This window comes from Diorhabda carinulata, chromosome X, assembly GCF_026250575.1.
Source record: "Diorhabda carinulata isolate Delta chromosome X, icDioCari1.1, whole genome shotgun sequence".
Taxonomy (NCBI): Eukaryota; Metazoa; Arthropoda; class Insecta; order Coleoptera; family Chrysomelidae; genus Diorhabda; species Diorhabda carinulata.
Genome location: NC_079472.1, coordinates 4085759 through 4109337, shown reverse-complemented (window position 1 = coordinate 4109337; position 23579 = coordinate 4085759). Strand labels below are relative to the sequence as shown.

The 23579-nt window shown below is 31.7% G+C and overlaps 1 protein-coding gene across 8 annotated transcripts in view; it reads right to left on the bottom strand.

The window, feature by feature from the left end:
* Window positions 1-23579, bottom strand: part of LOC130901193 (maternal protein pumilio-like) — a 338508-nt gene that overhangs the window by 197021 nt on the left and 117908 nt on the right. The window lies entirely within an intron of this gene.

The following is a 23579-nucleotide window of genomic DNA, read 5'->3' as shown; positions in this document are numbered from 1 at the left end:
GGAATTTGCAGTACGAAAACGGCTAAATGAGTTTTGTTCTATTATACTTTTGACATTTCGCAACGTCTGTTCGTGATATTTTACAAAAACGATAAGCCTCTTATTAATATTTCTCATATTTTTCACGCTTGGAAATTGATACGGAAAAACAAACGACGCAGATGTGGTTGTCATAGAATTTCTCAAACATTATCCATCCAAGCCGTCGATGATATTCTTAATGTGACAATGGATGCTCAAAGAGTGATTAGTAGGGTTTGCTGACGAAGTTGCGGCATTAACTGTTGCTCGGGATCTGGACCTGGTTCAGTTAAAACTAAATCAGGTGGTCAACTACTAGATGGAAGAGAATCATTGTTCTCATTCGAGTTGAGTAACTTGAAATGAAAAGCAGAACCCCAGAACCAAGTATCATATCATAACTATCAATATTAAGCTGAACTTCTGGGAGTAAAGTCGTTTTGTATATGATAAACGAGTATTGCCGTACTGAGAAGATTGTACGTCGGTGTACCGGCGGTTGCTGATGAACCCAGTCCAGTCGAAAGTGTTGTATGACTAGAGGAGTAGACTGAAGCACCAAGAATAGAGAAATTTAGCACAGTTGCAGATAAAAGCTTCAACTTATCGTACGTTTTCGATGCCAGCCGTAATGGTGATTGCGGAAGTAATTTTGGTCAAAATTAGGTACTTCTTCGGAAAGAGAAAGTTGGTCGAAGCAATTGACACTATGCGTGAAATCCTGACAATATAATGAATTTGGGTATCATCTCACACGAGGTGCAGGAGGGACAATTCGCGACAATGATACTCAAAAGTGCTTAATTAAAAATAAGACAATGAGACATGAATTTACAGAATTTCTCCTGAGACCCATCAATCATTTTTATTTTCCATTCAAAGTTTCCATCAAAATATTCAGAAAAACTTTCCTATGATTCATGTATCTTATATATCCAGCGTCTCGAGTGGAAAAATAGGATTTCACTTCGAGATTCTCTTATCGCTATATTGACGTTATAATGAGGACATTTTTCTTTTATACTAGGCCCTGTTATTGAAATAGTCCAGCTGTCTACACTGATGTAGAGTTATGATTCCTTTTTCAAAAGAATGTGACGTTTTATTTTTTCTTTTGACGCTATAAAAAATGTCGACGAAGTGTGAAATGATAATAGAAAATTGAGTTCTTCTTCGTTGCAGTCAAATTTGTGAGGTGTAGTAGTTAGATCACTCATAAAAAAAAGGAATTCTTTTGTTATTTGTGTTTTATACGATAGTATACAAAAAGTTTCACTTGATCTACAAAACTTACATAAAATTGATCGAAATTCATATTTTCCACAATCTGCTTCATACAAACCTATAAATAATCGAATAAATTTTGTGCAATTTCTGTATGAGAAGATTTTATGGTTTGTATTGTATGGTTTCTCTTCGCGGATTGCTAATTTCAAAAATGTTCTATAGTAAGCACCACAACTCCCATTATCAACAATAAAATGAACTGGTAACTTTGATAATACGTTTACCATCACTTGATTTCTATGCACTTGCTCTGTCATGTTTCCATACAATAAAATCAATAATAAATTTCTACCCTTGTTAGTTATAGTCTACTTGTTGAAAAAAATCCATAACGAGACTCATTTCTGAAGATCGCGTTCCTCTTTTCGTCTTGTTGGTGTTCCAATACCCAAGCTTATCTTAGAATTAAAAACTCTCCTTTCCAGGATTCTACAGGTACTACTAAGATTTCTACGAGCCCTAAATCCCAGTTTCTTGGAACCGATTGAGCATCCTCGAACTGATATTTTGAGATGCATTCAGTCAACAAACCTCTGTGTTGAGACAATCCAATAACCCTGGAGGCCAGGCGAATATCTTCAGATTCATAACAAAATCAAACAAATATGAGCATTGAGATGAAAATTCTGAAGGTAACGCTATTACCAGTTTGAGTTTCGAGTCCATTTGAGGCATTAGTAACCTTGGCAGAGAAAGCACAGTCGAAAAGACGGCACCTGAGCAAGGTACATAAAATATCATCATCATCATCAACTTCATAATTAAAGATAGACTAAGAGAGAGGGATACTGAGCCCTCTATTGCTTATAATAGTTACGGATGTTATAATTAGAGCAACAAAAAGAATATCCCAAACAGTAATAATGGAATATTATGGGTTGAATCAGTGCAATTGTAGAAATGCGCTTTTATCGATGACTGAAGAAAACTACAGAAGAATCATATAAATATTGATGTTGGAGAGTCAAAAGTAGTGTACATAGGAGAAGAAAATAAACAGATAGTAAAGGGAGAAGTAAGCTGACACCATGAAGAAAGGAACGTTCGAGATGTGGTGCTATCGGAGAATCCTCAAGATTAAAAACAAATATGACGCCTGATCATCCAGAGAAAAGTTAAAGGGTAGAAAATGGATAAATCGCGAGAAGCTATCAAGACTACGAAATACTAGCAATTCGACTAAATTGTCATGGAAGTAGCCCACGCAAGACAGACACGGCACACCGAAAGAAGAAATTATAAGAAAGAATTATAAAGTCCGCCGAAATTATTTAGGTTTTTTTACAATTGACAGCTTTTTCGTTCCTATGTATGTGAATCATGTCAAAAAATTGTCTTTTCTTGTATGTTTTTTAATACTGCAAGGTTTATTATGGCAGTTTTATTTTGTTTTATCGTATTGATGACCTTTTAGTCTATTTTCCAAATACTGAGATGTCTGTCCCTATGTAAACATCACTAAAATCACTCATACTAATATGATATTTATTGAAATAGTTTTTGGAAAAGTCTTCGTACATATGGTAAGGAAATGTCTTTTACGTTTTGATGTTTAGTTTCCATTTTGATTCTTAATGTTTATCGTCTTCTTGAAGATGTTATCTACCATCTAAATTCAAGAACTGATAGTTGGATAGATCTATGAGCTGTGATATAAAACAATATGACAAACATATTTATATTTAACCAAAGTTTAATCAGTTTAACGTGTGTTGTACTTATGTTCGATAAACGTCTAAATGTAATTTATTTTGATACTCATTCCAACTCACAACTAATTTTCTAGCTTAATTACAAGTTATTTTCAAATACAATTTTAATTAAACGTATTACAAGGCTTTTAATGCGGGTGAAACATTTCTGTATCTCCTTTTGAGTTCCACGTCACATGTTTTCTATTGGATCTAATACGATATGAAACGTTATTATTGAAAAAATCGACATTTATAAATTGTATTATATTACAACAACCAAACCACATCTAAGTATATGTCGTATACCAAACCTGTGATCAGAAAGGGGAAAGTTAATTTCCCTCATTAAAAAGATCGGTTTTGCGCATAATGATATTTATTTATTGTTGAGGGAAAATTGACAATTGTCGTTTTCGTTTTATGTGATGAATTGTAAGAAAGTGGAAATATTAATGGATGGCGACGTTTTGTGGTATTTCATCACCATCCGAAACGGAAAAACGTGTCGACTTTAACAAGTTTTACGCCAAAGCGGTTATTGATTTTTTTCGTTGGATAGAGGTATTCATTTTCTATCGTATATATCGGAAAACATCGAGTGTTATGTCAATATATTTGGAGAATTAAATTAGGGACTGAAGATATTCTGATAAAAGCCATAGTTGTGTATCCATAAAGAAAAAAATATGTTCTAATTATAAATATGAAAAAATCTAATCTGGAATCGATAATTTTTGCATTATTGGATAGTAGAGTTTCTTGAAAACTCCAAAAATGAACGTTAAGTTTAAAATGAGCGAAGAAAAAAATTACTAGAAAATATATTTTCTCATTTTCCATTACCACAAAATGAAAAATCAACTATCTCTGATTCATTGATTTTAGATCACCTACATCATAAATATCAAAACAAAATCAAAATAGAAATCTTTTTTAAGAAGAAAAATTAATTTTTCCTTAGTTTTTACATCTCAAAAAATATGTGGCAGATCAATCAAATTATTGGTAGTTATATTAAAATTTACAAAATAGAGCTATAAATTTTACATTTTTATCGTTCATAGCTTCTTCGTCCTTATGAATATGAACAATTTCTCAAAATTATCTTTTTCGTGTGTTAGATTCCGTTCCAAGAATGTTTGATTCTTTATAATTGATTTTTTTGTTGTATTAATGATCTTTTAGTCTGTTTTCTAAATACTGAGATGTCTGCCCTATATAGACAGCGTCATATTCAGTACAAGGCACTTTTTTTTGATGTTTTAGTTTTAATTTTTATTGAATGAAATACTTGGATAATGTATCATGTCCTTTAGAACTTATACCAATATCATATTTATTGAAATAATTCGATAGTTGATGGGAAGGTCCTTGTACATATTGTAAGGAGAAACGTTTTGATGTTTCGTTTTCATTTTTTTTTCCTAATTGATTATAGTATCTATTTATTCTATTTATCCTTTTCTTGAATATGTTTCTAATCATTTTTTATTTTCAATTAAATTCAGGATCTGATTATCGAATAGATCTATCTGCCAAACTTATTATCACTGATTTTTTTGTGACACGACTGATACGAATTAAAGTTCAAATATCTTGAGATTAATGCGGTCGAATCAATTTTCAAACCACTTTCTCACTCCAACTAACAAATGTGTTTGGAAAATAAGCTACAATCATCCAATTCGACGTATTTGCTGTGATGGAATTTCAATCATCTCAATCTTTATGGCAGCTAAACACTCGAGACGTGCCGAGACCCTTTGACTTGGGTACGAAAAGCGGCAAAATCAGCCGATTGCAATGCTCCAATCCACAATGCCACGCTTTCCAAGACGAATTTGGTTTTATAGAGATTGAACACCCATCTTATACGTCTGATCTGGCCCCATCAAATTATTTGAGAGAAATGAGAGAATACAGCAGTTTCAATTTGTCCTATCCCATTTTTTGAAAGTTTACATAGAAACGATCGTAGAAAAATAACTTTTCAACAGTTATTTGTAACTATCAATACTACTTTCATTGTCTTTGGTCAGCAAAACCTCATATCAATACTCTGAATCTCTAATAGAATCCTTCAAATATCAATTTTCTTTTATAGCAAAAATTTCAGCAACAATTGTCGGCTTAGCTGGATCATATACCTGTTGTTATGAAAGATACTTTATCGAAGATCGTTCAACGTACAATTTGTTTTTGATGGAACAAAAAGGAATCATTAAGTGCCAAATCAGGGTTTTATGGTGGACAGATTATCTTTATTGACATTTTTCGAATGACTGATAGCTAACAAATGGTCATTTTATATCATTCTTAGTAGAAATTACAAATTTCAAATTACATTTGAAAACATTCTACCAGTTTATTGAGATGCCATGGGATGGGGGTTATTATGTGTTCCAAACAGTGTTGCCAAGATCAAAAATATAAATAGCAACTTTTAAAATAGGAAATACTCTTCCAGAAATGTCGAGATAAGAGGAAAGATTACGAGAAAGTCTTCGATCGAGTTAATCATACCGTCCTTCCGACATTACTATAGAAAAAAGGGTTGGACAAACAAGACATCGAGTTTATTAGAAATCTTTATTGGAACCAAGAAGTAATGGTTAGATATGGACAAACGACATCAGAACCGGTGTGTATAGAAAAGGGAGTACGACAATGTTATGTTTTCTCACCGATACTGTTTAATATGTACTTTGAGCACATATTTAACCAAGCAATAGGCGATAACGAGGATGGAATAAAAATTAACGGCAGTACATTGAACAATATACATTGCAGACAATCCAGAAGCTCTTCAACGCCTAATCGACAAAGTTGTAGAAGTGGGAGATCAACTAGGCATGAAAATCAATGTAACAAAAACAAAAGTAATGGCCATAACAAGATTTCCAAACCCGCAACTGAACATAAACTTCTATGACACCGCTAAAGAGAAAGTTAAAAAATTTAAATATCCTGACGTCGAAGTAAAATCACGTTTAGAGCAAGCTAGAGCCATATTCCTAAACTGGAGATACCGTTTTGTAAAGGCGTACCTGCACTAACATCTCTTGTATGGAGCAGAAACTCGAGGCTTTTAAAATGTGGATCTTCCGTAGACTACTAAAAATATCATGGACTCAACATATACCTAACGATGAAGTGCTTAGACGTATGGGAAAAGAAAGAGGATTATTTACAACAATAATGAGAAGAAAGACCGTAACATCAAGTATCTTATACTGAAATTAATAATAGAAGGAAAAATCGAAGGAACAATCGAAGGAAAACGTGAACCTGGTCGTAGATAACATTCATGGTTAAGCGATTGAGCTGACTGGTATGATCTTTAATTCGCACCATTCAGGACCGAAATAAATAAGCCAATCTTCATTAAATATAGAAGAGACTTGAAGAAGAAGAAGATAAAATTAAAGCGAAATTATAAATATCGACTGCAGACTATCTGAAACTATTTAAATATGTAGTTTTTATGGCTCCGGTCCTAAAACTTTTCGTATACCCTTTATAATAGTTGCGTCTTGATAATTTTCATTAAAAATGATTCTATAACATATTCGGAGTGTTGGCATGTAGCGTACTTATCTAATTGCTCAAGAATAATGACTCGGATATCCGTGGCCTTGAAGGAGAATTATGAATTGCGAGAAAATTAACAAGAAAACATTGTTCGTTAGTTCGTTCACCTGCCACGCGTTTCAGTTCAACGATTTTATTGTTTGGCTGGTGTACAAAATTTTATAAGAAATTTTTGGTTGAGTCGATAAATGACGGAAAATGAGCGAATCGAGTTTCGCAAACGATTTTATTGCAACACTGATCACTTTATAACTATGTATTGGAAATATATGCCTCGCATAGTTTATTCTTGTATATCCAAAGGGGCTGCACTCTAACTAATTGCGAGGATTCCGCAAATACGGGTGGAGTTTCGTTAATGGATTACTCTACTTCTAAAACTCGAGAGGCATTTTATTACAGAAGAAGATTTCTCCAAAAATACACAGTTTAACAATAGCCAATAAAAGTAACAGCAACAAAAAGTAGAAAAAAATATGGTATTGAATTAAAAATATGGCTCGGAATCACTAACATTATCTAATATATAGAGATCTATTAGTTTTCTCAGGCTGTGTAAACTATTTATAGTTTATTTCAGAAATTTATAGAATAATAAAAACTCATTAGGTGTGCAAAGGGACCACAGAGTGACCCAACGAATATTTAAGCCACTTTCATAGTTTGGCATTGATTTCATTGTAAAAATTTGCCCTGCTGTAGAAACCTTTGCTTACGTTGGATACCAAAAATTCTTACTGAACAAAAACAATGTTACAAGGCGGTGATTATTTTTTTTTATCGTACAGTCACGAGAGATGAAATTTGATCTTACGACATCCAAGAAACTAAATGACAATCAATGGAATGGATCCTGAACAAATCTTGACACTTTGAAAATTCTTGTACATCGATTTTAAAGACATTTTTGAAGTGAAAACTTCTTTAGCGGCGTTAAAATCGCATCAGGATACGTGACCTGATAGAAAATTCGTAAGACGGATGGGGAGTAGACACAACGAAATACAAAACTATTATTGATGCGGTTTTTATTAGACATTTAAATAGATTCGAATCAAAACTATTCGTTTCTTACTTCATATCATAAACATCATATCATTACTGCTATCATAAACCGATCGTATCAGTTTTAGAGATTGGCGATGATGGTTCTGGTAATGATGATGGTGAAAAAGTCGTCGAAATTATGGATGGAAATTGATTTTTCTGCCGACACTCCCGGAGTGCAATCCGTCGTTTTGTTTCGATTGATTTCTTATTGCGTCTACTGCGAGATCATTAAGAAATTGTTGTTTTGTCCATGTCCTGTGTCCAACCTCACAGTGCGAACGTGACAAAAAACTTTGTAGGAATTTAGCTGGGACGTGTTTGATCACCCTTCTGTACAGCCTCATTCCTAGCGACTTTCTTCTCTTCTCACACATAAGATCATTCCTCGGTGGTCACAACTTTAACGATAACAACGAGCTGAAAAAACAAGTTACCACAGCGAGCTAACTTCTATGAAGAAGCCATACAAAAACTTGTGCCAAGCTATGACGAGTGCTTACAAAATTTCGGACGCTATATAGAAAATCAGTTGTGTAGATTGTTGTACAAAAAATATTTCTTCTGTCTCTGTAATACCTCTCATATATGTATAAAATTCTGTTTCAAAATTAGTTTTTTTTAATAATTTTTAAAAGATTGACGTTTCGACTTTTCTTTAAATCTTTACCAAAATATAATACAATGAATATCAAAATAAAAATAAAATCAAACTAGAACTTCTAATAAGAAAATAATTTTTCCTTAGTCCTCGTATCTTAAAAATATAGCAATAATCAATTAAATTATTTATAGTTTTATTATAATTTACAAAATATAACTATAAATTTTACTTAAATTATTTAATAAAGACTTAAAAGTGAATTTTTATCTATGTTTTAAAAATTATTAAAAAAAACTAATTTCAAAACTAAAGAGATCTAAAATCAACAACATTTAAAAACATAAAAATAGATTATTTATATATTTTAATTATTTACCACGAAAAAATTTATTTACATCATTAAACAATTGACCATAAGCGGGGGAATAGGGTTATTAAAAAGGTAAAGATATACGTAATTAATTAATTTGAAGGGGGATCAAAATATAGTGGGCCACTTGATACTCATTGCCAAAAATATGAAAATAATAAATTCATGATGGAAAATGATTTAATGAGGTTTGACGGTAATCCGAGGATGGTTCCATGCGTACCTACATGGCGGTACTTGCTTAAAAAATACCACTGTAATATTAGAAAGTACACAATCTATACAGCATATGTTTCAAATTTTGAAGATCCCACGTTGTTTAGTATTTGTTTGGCAGCCAACAATAGTGGATTTGTGAACATGGAAAAAATTTGTCATCGTTAACCAATATAAAAGTTGAAATAGATTCTACTCTGGGCAAAGCTGTTCCTTCGTTATCAACAGTAAATTTTGAGAAGCAGCGTTTAAACTAGGCCGTACGTCCTGCGAGGACCAGCATCGCAGTGGTCGACCAAATGAAGTGACGACTCAAGAAATGTTCCACTTGGAAAGGGCACAAAATATCGATACATCAAACTATCGATAATTTTTCAAAAATTAATCGATAAATATCGTCGATATTTTTTTATCTTGAAATATCGATATTCGATATCAATTTTTGAGTATCAAATTCGATATTTTTTTAAAAAAACTTTATTTTATTTTACTATATACTAACTTGTAATATTTTACCTGTCCTCATATTTAATTGATTAATTATTTACATCAAGGCGCATGCTTTTATACAAGTGCTGCTTCTACGTGTAACCGTGACAACCATAGTTGTACAGTGATTGTGTGAGTTGTTGTGTCTTTTCGTTGTGTAATTGTTATTTTTTCATTTATAATGTCTGCAGTGTGGAATTTTTTTACTAAAAATGGGAACAATCAACGCGTTTCTTGTAATTTATATGGTAACACATACAAAACATGTGGAAATACGACAAATTTAACGACGCATTCGAAAACAAAACATTATAATGCTTTTATACAAATGTCAACAATTTCAATATCATTAAAATCTGGAAATGGAACTACATATCACCTATATTATTAGATAGATAGATAGATATAATGTATAATATTTTATTTAAATAATAAATAGAACGGACGAAAATAAAAAATGCATTAATTTTTTTTAACGTTCGAATAATTCTTTTATTTTTGAATACTCAACGCTCTGAAATAAAAATATCGATATATCGACATATCGATATTTTTTACGCTGTATACATCGATATTTTGTGAATATATCGATATAATCTTTTTATTTGCCCATTCCTATGTTCCACAAAGACTGAGAGTGTCGCGAAGATGTTTCCATTGAGTGTTTGGTAATGTTTCACAGAAATAAAGTCCAATTTTTACGCCGTTTCACAACATGGGTCCATCATTTTGAACCTGAGACAAAAGAACAATCGAAACAATGGACTGAAAAGGGAGAGCCAGCTACAAATAAGATAAAGACCGTTCCATCAGTAAGCAAAGTCATGGCGTCGGTTTTTGGTATCCGCTTAGGATAATTTTCATTGACTATCTTGAAAAAGGAAAAACAATCAACGGCGAGTATTATGCGAACTTAATGTAACGTTTGAGGGAAGAAACCAAGCAAAAACGGCCGCATTTGGTTAAGAAGTCATCAATATAACGCACCAGCTTACACATCCGTTATTGCGATGGCCAAAATTAATGAAATAAAGTTTGAATTTGCCAGATTTAGCCCCATCGAATTATTTTATCTTCCCAAACTTGAGAAAATGGCTCAGTGGTCAAATATTTTCCAAAAATGACAAGTTAATGTCGGCAATTAATGGCTATTTTGAGGAGCTTGACGATTCTTATAATAAAAAAGGTATCGATGTTATTGAACATTTCTGTTTTCTTTGTAGGACTAGGTACTTTTAGGATCATCCTTGTATATATCAACTAAATTCTGCAAAATAGATGGGAATTAAAAAAGGAAAATGCTACTTCTGTAAATAAAAACATCTTAGGAGATCTGAATACTAAACACTTGATGAAACGGTTGATTTTAATTAGTAGTTGAAATTGAGAAATTTTTTGATAAAATTTAGATAAAAAGCACATCGGCATAAATCAGCATCATTTATCCATTCATTCTGAATAACGATAAGGAAGCCTTGTTCTCTTTTAAATGGATCTTCTTACTGGTCGATTCATTTATACGTTTTAAGGAAGAATTTACGGTTTGACTTCATTAAGATTGGTTTATCACTTCAATGAAATGTGAATTTGCATCACGCAACGTACCAGGTGGTAGCTGTTTCACAAATAACGAAAGAAAATTTAATAAAGAAAAAAATCTTTGCTAATAAAAATTATCTACGGACAATTAACTATTAAATTTTCAAATAAAAAGTTTTAATAAACATGTATAAAAAGTCTTGTCGTTGACAGGCAATATGGCCTTACAATAACACCCGCGACACGATCATATCCCAGGTCATTTTAGACGTGCCCTCTTAAAGACCTTCATAGAAAATTTAGCAGTAAAGTGGGCGATAAAGACATAAAAGGAACAGAACATGAAGCCCGGAGTCTTGATTGGGCATCTCAGCATTCCAAATAGTCCCAGAGCTGGCTACAAAAAACCGGGTCGATAAGGTGCGCGCCATTTCAGTTTGTAAACTGGCGGCGCCAACTTAATAAATCAAAAATTGGCTGAGAAATCTTATAACGAGCTCGCGTGAAACCTTTTGTAACGTGGGGTTTGAACCTCAAATAAGAGCGGTGTAATAGTGCAAGAAATTTTGCAGGCCGGAAAACCCTCGTAAAAAGTGATCGAAAGTGCCGGAAAACTCATTTGAAAAACATCATAATTTGCGCGTGTGATTCTTATCTATTAGGTTTTTGGGGAGTTATAGCGCAAGAAGCTTATTGGAAAATTATTTCTGATGTCTCCATTCAAAATATCATCAGGATACGATAAAAACTCGCTGAGATATAATCATTTTTTATCGCGCGCTTGATTTTATAGCACCTACTCGAGCCGTCGCCAACAACTCAAAAAACGGGCTTCTGATTTTTTTAATTCATTTACTGCGCCAATTATCAATTGATTTTGATCAAATTTTTCTTAAAACTCCTGGGAATAGTTATACTTTTTGATAAAGTTGCCCAGTTTTGAGTAACAGCTCGTTTTGTCCCAAAAAACTGCTCAAGTTGAGACCCCAAAAACCTAAACCTCTTATTTGAGGTTTAAACCCTACGTTACAAAAGGTTTCACACTCGCCTTTATGAGGTTTTTCAGCCAATTTTTTCGTTCGGAAAAACCGACAAGCATTTTCATATCCGACCTGTGCTGACCTTAAGAAGTGGCGTTTGGTGATGTACTAAGTTGGGGCCGCCAGTTTACAAGCTGAAATGGCGCGCACCTTATCGACCCCGTTTTTTGTAGCCCTTCTAAAAGGAATATATGGTGTTCATAGATAAGATCACGGATGCCGTGTCTATAGTAACGTTTTTCGTATTCGTTCACACTATTTCTATTCGTCGGGTGAATTAATAAATATTGATTCTTACGTTCTTTATTTATTAACACACTATATAAATCACTTAACTTATAATAATTTACTTATAAATATCACTTAAATAATTTCTGGGATTACTTTCACTAATTCGTTCTTTTCACTACGACTATTTATTTAAAACTTAACTAACTGCGCTACATAAACTTATTTATATTCCACAAATAGAATTCTACAAAGTTTTAGAACAAAAAGGAACACAAGAAATAAACAAATAGACTTTCCTAGAAATTATTTAGAAGAAATATTGTAATAAACCGACTTCTATAATGAAAAGTTGATCAAAGGCGCGTCCGCCATTTATAGAAAACAGATGAAAGGCGTTACGTCAATTCGCCGAATTTTAAAATTCCAATTTAGCTAGGCAGGGCCGGCTTAAGACCTAATTTCGCGAGCGTGTACGTAACACTATACTTCACCAAAAACTATGAAAATCGACGGAAATGGACAAATAAAGAGATCTTATTAAAATAGGAGTGAATATGTCATTTTCTACACTTTTGTTTTTTCAGATAATTTGGGAAGTGCGTTTTCATCACGATTTTTAAAGATTTTGAAACAACTTCATCAGTTATTTTGGAATGGGAATATGTTAGGGGATTACTGTGAAAAGAAGACAATAATGGGTCAACTAGTTTGTTAATGTTCGTACAATGTCTAAAACCAGACGTGATTTAACAATTTTATTATTATTTTTGACTAACTATTTGTTGAATAAACAATTATTCACAACTTTCAGATAGGGTATACAATCTGTGTAAAGTATTTTTATTATTTTAATTGTTGAAGTCACCAGTTGTTCGTAATAGTTTTGAAAATACCACTGTTTTTGGAAAAGAATGCCTTATATCAAAAAATTTTCCTTGACTAATTAAAACAATTAATGATACAGTTTATTTGATCATTCGTATACCTAAATGACCCTTAAAGTTATTGTCTGTAAATGGAGGGAGTTAAAACGCTGTATACATTCTGAATAAACGAAATGGAAATATTGAAAATTCAGCTGATATGACTTTCGATTTCCCGTTTGTATTGGAGAAATGTAGAAAAACGAGTAGAAAGACTTTTTAATGAAAAAAAAAAATCGTTTAAATTAACAGGAATCAACACATAACTGCTCGGAAAAACTGTATGTTAAAGGAAAGTGGTTAATCTGAAAATGATTGATCAAAATTTTTAGGATCCAAAAGGTGAACCCTAATTAAACATCATAAATCAGTGTCAAAGAATTTTTAAAAAATAATCTTTAATTTTTCTCCTAAAATTTGATTGAATTGAATATTCTTTTTGTAAAAACAGTTCACGTAACAGAGAGTTATCTTCAGATTTTTTAGTTTCTGGGTTAATGATCCGATTAACGTCAAATTTTGTTAATTTGATATATTTGAAGGAAATATTTTCGAATTGTAAAAGTATTTTCAAGCAACGTTAAATTAAAAAAAAATGTCTCAAAATATTAGAATTCAACAAATATCATTAAACGAGTGTTAATATAAGTCGCAGCCAAGTTTAAACAATCAGTAAAATGATAATGTGGGACTAAATTATGCGGGTTCATTAATTCTTTCTTTTTTGTTGAAGTACTAACTAGTTAAGATGTATATTTTATTAATGGCATACTTAAGTTTTGACATAGACAAATGAAAATAAATATTATAATTGGATTTGGATTTATTGTTTTTCAAAATATTCTCCATTGAGATCAATACACTTTGGCATGCGTTTAAACCAATTGTCGAAGTATTTTTTCCATTACGATTGAGGTAACACCAAAACGTATGATTTGAACGCATCAACCACTTCTTCAGGTGTCGAAAAACTTTGACCTCACAATTTATTGGGAATCTGCGTGAATAAGAAGAAATCATTGGGTGCCAAACATGGACAGTACGGCGGATAAATCATTAACTCGATGCTTGGACTGTTCAAAGAAGTTTTCGTTTGAACTGATGTGTGAGACCTCGCGATCGGTTTCCCTGATTTTGTCGAACACTTCTGGTAAACAAATGCTGGTGTACCATTCAGAATTGACCGTTCTACGTTGCCCCATAATAAAACGATGACTACATGTTCCGTACAGTCGATTCATGATCCATGATTGTCACTATCTTTGAAGCACCGCGTTTGAATTTTTTCTGCATTTCTTCAGACTAATCGACACGAGCGATTGTCAAATTATGCGGTATCCAACGTGAGCAAATCTTTTTGACAGCCAAATGTTTAGTTATTCATAAAAAGTCCAACGTGCGCAAACAACTTTTCTTGGATTTGGTTCATCTTGAATGACCCATACAATCGATTGTTGTTATAGACATCTTTTGAAGAGCCGTCATTGAATTTTTCCAGAATTTTTTTGCACAAATCGAAACTAGATGTTTTTTGAGCGGTTGCTCAAAACAAATCTTTTTAACAGCCAAATATTTATGCAATATTGAATATATGCAAGTGGAATTAAGGCACAAGTATGCCTCAATCTCAAACGGTATGTTACGTGAAGACAGCATCGATGATTTCAGGCCCAACAGTCGATTTTGAACGAGACACCAAATTCATCCAGTAGCGAAGTGCGACCACGAATGAATTCGTATAACCAGCGATGGCTCGAGTTGGTGTAAACGAAAACAGTACAGAATATGATAATGTTTAAGTTCCCTCGAAATTTTCATTATTAAATCTAACCTTAAAATAATTTTGTTCAATATTAATTGGTACGAATCGCCTAACTAGCGCCCTCTATATAAACTTTCATTACAATGTACCAGTGGTTTTCCATCTTTCTTGAAACACCCTATATACTCACAACTACTAATATAATTGTCAACGAGCGGCGTAAACAATACCCTGTATATAAATTACAGTAATTGGTAAATATTTTCCCATTGCTTTACATTTACTGATACCAATTTTCTATGGATGATATTTTCCTTTTTGGAATTGAAGAATTTCGCTGACGTAGAAAAAGATAATTAATAATGTAATTTACTAGTTGATAAAAATATTTATTGTTTCACAGCACAAAAATAACATCGCTGATTTACTGCGAATTTCGTGGTATTTTCATCGATAACAATTTTCCTGGTAAACACTCCAATTATTTTTACACGTTTGATCGCGAAGATAGACGTGTTTTTATATATAAAATAAAAGTGCACACTCAAGTTCCGATTTAGATCGAATAAACACATGCCAGATGTAGATAGAGCCATTGTCTTGAAATGTTTTCCAATTTATACGCCCAAAATAAACTCACGATAGCGAAATCATTAGAGGTGATAGAGCGATGGCAACAATGCACTGATATAATATACGTGTGCAATTGGGGCCAATGTTGAGGCATGGGGGTCTATTTGTAATTAATTAATTGATTAATCAACTTTTAAAAATGGAAGTTTATCATTAATTTAATAATAATCAAAAAACAAGAGGGGCATTAGTAACTATTTAATAAATTAAAAATTGAAATTATAGTGAATGTTTGGAAATGGGATGCAATGTATTCTAATTTATGAAAAATGAAAATTTCAACACTATTTTGGGCAATAAATAAATAACATCAAAAAATACCCTGTCTTAAAAAACATTACTTAAAAATTTTCTCGTAATATCTCGTATTTTTTGCTAAATAAAGCATTTGAATATTCTATGTTGAACAATTTAAATAATATTGATAGAAAATTTATATTTTCAATAATTTTTTTCCATTTTATTTATTTTTTTCCTCGCAAAAAAGGTAAAAAAGAGACCTACGTTTTAAATTAAAATTCCAACTTTTTTTCGTTGATGAAAAAATTAAAATCATATTACTTTTATTTATACATGAAGCATGAAGAAAGGAAATCCCAACCTAACCTAAAAAATGTTTTATAAATTGCTTAAATTATGATAATCAATTGTTTTTTTCTCGAATTGTTGGTTTTTGTACATACTTTTCGAAAAAAATTTATTTTTTCCAAAAAAAATTTGAAATACAATATTTCGGAGCCAAATCAGGGAATTTATGATTTTTTCTCAAACTTAGATCTACTTTTTACCTCAAATACGCCGAAAAAATAAACAAAATGAAAAAAAAAATATTGAAAATATTCATTTTTCGAACTTCGAGAACCCCACTTCCAAATAATAACCAAAATTATTTCTAATTATGTCTAAATCTTGTAGCCGCCCATGTTCAAAGTTGAATTTTGGAGGGCGCACAACAAATTCTGAGTACATCGAATCTTCTAGAAAAAAAGTTTGACTAGACTTCCCTATCTGGCCGGTATAGGATCATTATAAAAACACGTAGATTAGCGTTTTCGATGTTGTTAAATCCATTTTTCAAATTTTGGTGAGTCTGCTTTTAGGAGATGCCAGCTTGATTATTAGATAGTGAAAAGACGTACACTAAGAAAAAAGTAAAGACTAATTGTTTTTCACGTTTTTATTTATTCAACTTTTATTCACAAAGAAAATGGTAACTGTCTCTTGATGTTGTTAAGCGGACTGAGGAAAGCATCATTTTTCTGGTAAGGTTAGATAACTTTCATTTTAATTGGCATATAACTGACAAAAAACAAATTTTTCTGTAAAATGCGATGTTTTTTGATAAAAAGACTTATGAAAACTCGATATTCAATTATTAATATAACCGTATAAAGTACTAATTTCCGACATCTAGGAACTCGATAAATAGATTCTGCGACCACAAAAACGCTAAATTAACTAAATCTAAGCCGAGCAGATACGGAAATATTGACGATTGGAGATTCATTTATAATATACTAAATACTTGAATAGTAAATATAAATTAGTGAATAGTGAATATAAATTAGTGAATAGTGAATATAAATTAGTGAATAGTGAATATAAATTAGTGAATAGTGAATATAAATTAGTAGAAGTAATAAAATAGATCGTGTATTTGGATTTTTTTTGCAATTAGAGAAAAAAAAAGACAACAAAAAATTTTACACGATTGTTAGAACCTGTGTTTTATGTAACGACATAATGAAAAGTTAATAAAAAGAAATATAAATCGAAGCATAAAAATAAAAGCTTTTTCATAATAATGAGATCATCTTTCCCGGTTGCGTCATCGTCGAACCTCGAACATTAATAGGGAATACAGTGAATGAAAATTGGGAAAAGCGAAAAGAAGCTTTTACATTCAGGGAAGACAAGTTCAATCCGTATCCTTACATTTTGAACTTAATATACATACAAAATGGGAATTTAATATGCGTCTTTCAGACTATACAGACGTTGAACATCTCGATTTACATACGAGTTTACTCATCTCCCGTCAATTCCATCATCATCTTATAAGAAATTAAAGTAATTATATTGATGTAAGAGATGCATTCATGATAATACTATTCGAAGGTCCAAGGGCTGAAAGGTTCCTTAATTTCATAAATTGTTAGTAGAATTAGAGGAAACTATGATTCCAAAAATTTTAAATGAAAATTCGGACTCGTTCTATCGTTATAAGCCATTACAGTCGTATCATACTAGCGGTTTGCGAGCAGCTGCGAGGCGGAGCGAGCGCGCACTGAATGCGTCGCGAACACGCCGCGAACACCGTTTTCGTCGCGTGTCTATAGCGCACAATACACTCATTAACCAAATGGTTGAAAGGTGGTAAGTACCAGGATTCAGGAAATTACTATTCGTAAAAAAAATATCGTCATAAACACTTGACGAAGAATTAACTGGCTGCAATGAATTATTCCAATGATACGAGTGAGCACCTACGTACTCTCATATTCGTGTCTCGTTACGGACTAAAGTGAGGCAGGGCGTACGGGTTGTCGTTTCTACGCGACAGTATAAATTGGCGTCGACGCGTCCGCAACGACTTTGCTACGCGTTCGCCCGCTCCGCTTTAAAGATGCTCGCAATCTGCTAGTATGATAAGGCCCTTAGAGTAGCAGGGCACGGTTATAAACGAGCCATCATTATCAGGTGAACTGAAAATTATGTACGCTAGAATAGAGTTCGCTTTCTAGAGCGATATAACGATTATAGTGGTCATACAATTTTTCCATAACATTATAATAGTACAAGTTATCTTTAACTTCAAAATAAGTTTCAGTTTCGGCGATAACTTCTTCTTAAGTGCAAAATTTCTATCTAGCGAGCATTCCCTTGAGGTATGAGAATAGGAAAAAGTCGCTGGAGAATATGGTAGATACCGAAGCAATTGGAATGGAAATTTTTCAATCGCTCTCATTGACACATTATCTTGATGAAATGGCATTTTCTCATTCTTCAAATTATGTTGTTTTGCTGCGATTTTGTTCCTTAATATGCACCAATAACTCTACATAATAGTTTTTGAGTCAGTCGATAAATATTATAATGTGCGAGGCAAACTGCAGATTCCATAATCTTACCAATCGACCTCTGCGTTTGTCGATGATTAATTCATTGTCACATATTGACGAGAAAATTTGGGTTATTAGTATTGAACACCTCCAAACATTGGAGGAATTTTAATAGCGTAAAAAACACGAAGAAAGCAATAACGTCAAAATATCGATATATGATATCGACAGATGTGGAGCTGATCCGGATACCTTGGTAAGTGGAAACAAGCTAAAGCTATCGGAACGACACCGGAAGCATTTCCAACGAAATTTCATCGATATTGGAAAATTCATCAAGAGATTACTTATTAGAGAGGTGCTAATAGTTTGGCGTTTAATAAGTAAACACCTACATTGTGGGGTGGAGTCCGCTTACTCATTCAATCAAAGAAGTCAAAGTATTTTATTATGAATCAGCTAAATATTATAGAAGATATCCGTAGCTACAGATTCGTACAACATATAGATAGCGCTTTGGATACCAGGAAAGCTCGAAAAGATGAGCTACGAGCTCAAAACGAAGAGTTTCGATATATGTAAAGATTTCCTCGAAGAATCAATAAATGATACTAATTTTTCATGTTAGAAAAAAAAAATAATAAAATCATCAAAACGCTGACCCGTTTCGATTTACGTCACGATTCAAGAGTTCGTTCACTGATATGGACCGTGAAGCTGGACCTCTTCCAATATGTTGTTTTGATTTCGATGGCTACTATTTGTAATCGCATCATGATTTTTTTGTAATTGTTTTGAAACAGACAATTTCTAAGAAGGTCTTTTTGTTTGCTTACAGCAACCTAGAAATTTATTGGAATCGAAAATTCTAAAATGATAGTCTATAAAACGGCCGGAAGGAATTCAAATTCAAAAATTTGATATCATAGCGGAATAAACGGTGTATTTAGAAAAATTAGATGTTAAAAGTTAGTGAATAGTGTAGTGTGTAAGTGTTGGTGTATAAATAAATTACGTAAGTGAGATAGACCGTGTTATTATGCTGCTACTACCAACGCTAGAAAAAAAAATGATTTGTTTGCACGAATTCTCATATATCTTGATATAACACTGAATAATCAATCAGATGATATAACGAGATAAAAAAATTCAAATTGTTATTAATTAAATTAAAGTAACGAACTGAAATACGAGTAGTTGAAGCTAAAATCCAACGAAATTGTTACTCACGTCTCAATTAAGATTTAATTTGGAGGAAAATCTCTAATTCTCCAATTATGGAATGTTCGAGTTCGAGGGGTGTTTAGGTTGTAATGGAGTGACAACGTGAATTATTAATCGCTTTAATAAATACCTAATGGTAGGAGTGACGCGATATTCGAGGCGAAAATGTAAGATTCCGATTAGAGTCGAGAAAAATTTACGGTTCAAAGATTTGTTTCTAGAAAAGTGAATACAAAATGAAGTAGGGAATTCAATTTGAAAAATCAGTTCGCCCTTCTGACACTTATTCAACTAATTTATGTATTATATCCTCGTTTTCGATTATTTTTATATGGGCAACTGAGTTTTTACCTATTTTTCAAATATTTATATTTTTTATTTCATTTTTTCCTATTCTTATAAATCACTTTTTAATTTTATTAATCACTGTATACATTTTTCAAAATTGCCGTTTCATATATTTGTTTTTATTTTTGAACAATTTACTTCATTTGTTGTTTCTTTTCTTTTTATAAATTTGTTTATTTTTTTGTATTATCATGTATTTACTTCAAAATTTTTCATAATATATTTTTTCATTGTAATTATTTTTATTGCTGTGTTTTCGTATTTTTTTATTTTCCAATATTTTCTTTATGTTTTAAATATTCGCTATTGAATGTGCAAATTCATTTGCTCCTTGTTTTTTGAATTATTCAAAAATGATTTATAAATCTTTTTACAATGCCATTTTCATATATTTTTTTGTGTTTTTAATGTTCTCTTACCGTTTCCAAATTTTTCATATTTTTTGCTGATTTTTTAAATTCCATCAATTTTATTACTTTTTTCGAATTTCACGTGATTTTTTTAATTGTTTAATTTTCCATTCTTTTCTTTGTATTTCAAATGTTCGCTGTTTCATTTTCAAACTAATTCACTCCCTTTTTTCAATTTTCCAAAAAGATTTTTATAAATTTTTCTGATTCTTTTAACAAAGCTATTTTCATTTATTTTTTGTCTTTTCAATATTCTATTTTCATTTCCAAATTTCTCATATTTTTTGCCGATTTTTTAAATTCAATCATTTTTATTAATATTTTCGATTGTTCATGATTTCCGTAGTTTTTCAATTTTCCATTCTATTATTTGCATTCCAAAATTCCATATACCGTTTTTTTGAGTTTTCAATATTCTCTTTTCGTTTCCAGATTTTTCAACATTTGCTCATTTCTTCAATTAATTCAATTGTTTCCATTACTCTTTTCGATTTCTACACGTTTTTTTCGTAAAATTTTTATTTTCCATTATTTTATTTCTAAATATTTAATATGTTTTTATAAATTTGTTCCATTCTTTTAACAATGCCATTTTCATATATATTTTTTCATAACTTGTTTGCTTTGTTTGTTTCTTGGTTTCCATTACTTTCTTCCAGTTTTAAAATGTTTTTCGTATTTTTTTATTTGCATTGTATTTTTTCAGATCTTCGGTATTTACTTTTGTATTTCCAAATTTTTCATCATTTCTTTAAAATGGTTTTCATTAATTTTTTCGACTGAAACTTCGAGATTTTGTTTTTATTAATTATTTTGTATCTTTAATATTTGATATTTTATTTTCCAATTTATATGCTGTTATCTTCACTTTTTCAATAGTATTTTCATAGATTTTTAACGACGGTTTTTACTTTGCCATTCTTATGTTATTTTTTTTTTATTTTCAATATTTACTTTTTCATCAATTTTATTATTTATTTGCTAAAAATTTGACCCAAAATTGTTTTCGTTAATTCTCTCAATTCTTTTTAATCTGTTTTCTTAATTTGAGTTTTTAAAATTTTTCATTATTTTCTTGGTATTTCTGATATTTAATTTTCCATCAAACGCATTATTATCTATTTGATGAGTTTTCGTAATTTATATATATTTTTTTCATTTTTTACCATTTTCTTTTTATCTGTAACAATAACTTTTATTTCGAATTTGGCGATTTTTTTCACCTTTTGGAAATCGTTTTTATGAATTTTTTTAATTTTTCTTATCTTCTTCGTAATTCTCGTTTATTCTTACGACCCTTCACAGTGCTACTTCTCGATACTTATTAATTTTTTAACATTTTCTTTGAACTTTTCCAGTTCATTTCGTTCTCATTAAATTCTTAACGTATACAGGGCGTTTTAAACAAGACTGCATCGCTTCGTAGATAGAAAACTGATCTAAACTCTGTCTACTAAAGTACAAATAAATTATTTTCATAATAATTTCTCACACAAAGTATTCCCACTTCGGCAACGGTGTCAGTTAACGGAACAGGCGAGTCCGAGACACACCCTTCATATTATTTTCGAAGGTGCGGTTGTTGGGTGCAGCTCTCCCGACTATTCGGGAGCACCGAGGGGGTTGAACATTACCCTATCAACCCCATTCTGATGGATGGTTACTAATGCACGCTATATAGCGTGCACCTTCATTTCTGTGATGTTCGTCACTAAAAAGTCTCTCTTCCTAATTAAATTTTTAAATTATTCCGAGAATACGAGTTTGTTTCACTAATTGAAATGATAAAAAAAAATAAAGGACATTCAGCTCGAATTAAAGTACGGACCTGTTTACGGTTAATAACTTTTTAGGTATTTGTATGATGCGCCGTTTTCCTCATGAATATAGAATTGATTATATGCCAAAATATACAAATTTATTGTATATATTCGAGAGAAAACAGCAACACTCCACTTCGACGTATTCACATATCAATTTATTTTGATTTCATCCTCAAACGCCTACAGGAATCGTAAGTACGTTTACTCATTGTGTACGAAAATCCAAATCTCATATTAGTACAGTAAAATAAAATTTTGGGGTGAAGACGCTAAAAATTGATGCACATTTTATTGATAAGATACATTGTGAGATAATAAATTGTTTTCCAGAAAATGGGTGGCAGAAGGCAGAAACATTTTGAGTTTAAAATAAGAAAATTCATTATGCTGAAACGCTTAGAACGAAATTGTTCTTATAGAATGGAAGTTTATTGAATTTCATACAAAAAGATCTGTTACACCTCACTGATGAGGCTTAAAACCGTCGAAACTAGTCAGTTATTGAAAACATCTCGTTGAAATTGCGATCCATTAAAGATGTTGATATATAGGAAAAAACTAGAAGATAATCAGGAGAGACGCACCTTTGTATCACAGACATAGTTATGGCTTTCGATAAAATAGACAAAAACGACATATGGAGAATCTTACAAAAAAAAAAGAGAAGTAGACGAAACAACGATAAACGGAATGAGGACTATATAAGAATAGAAAAAATACTAAAAGAACAAAACACGAATTATCAAAAACATTCAAAACAACGGAAGAAGTTAAGATAAGGATGTATACTGATGTTGAGAGTAAAAAAGAAGCAGAAAAATAAGCAATACTCTAGGTGGGGTATTGGAATATGGAGAGGTTAAAGTATCGGAAACAGCCTAGGCAGATGATTTGGTGCTAAGCACTAGGAACGAAAGAGTTTTTGAAACAACAACATGACAATAAATGAGAAAAAAAAACAAAAACAATCATCGATCGATCAACGATAAAAAAATGTACGACAAGTAAACCTAGGCACATAAAATAACGGAAGATGGAAGAATTGGAAGAGGAAATAAAGGAGAGGAGAGGTGCAGCAGGAAGTATTAAAAATAAGTTCGTGGCAGTGAGAGAAATAAAAACACAAATTTTTAAAAAAGGTAGTCACATCTTTACTCATTTTCGGAGCAGAAGCATTGACCACAACGCAAAGACAAAGAGATGAGATACAGGACATGGATATGATATATCCAAGGAAGATATAAAGAAAAACAATAGAAAACGTA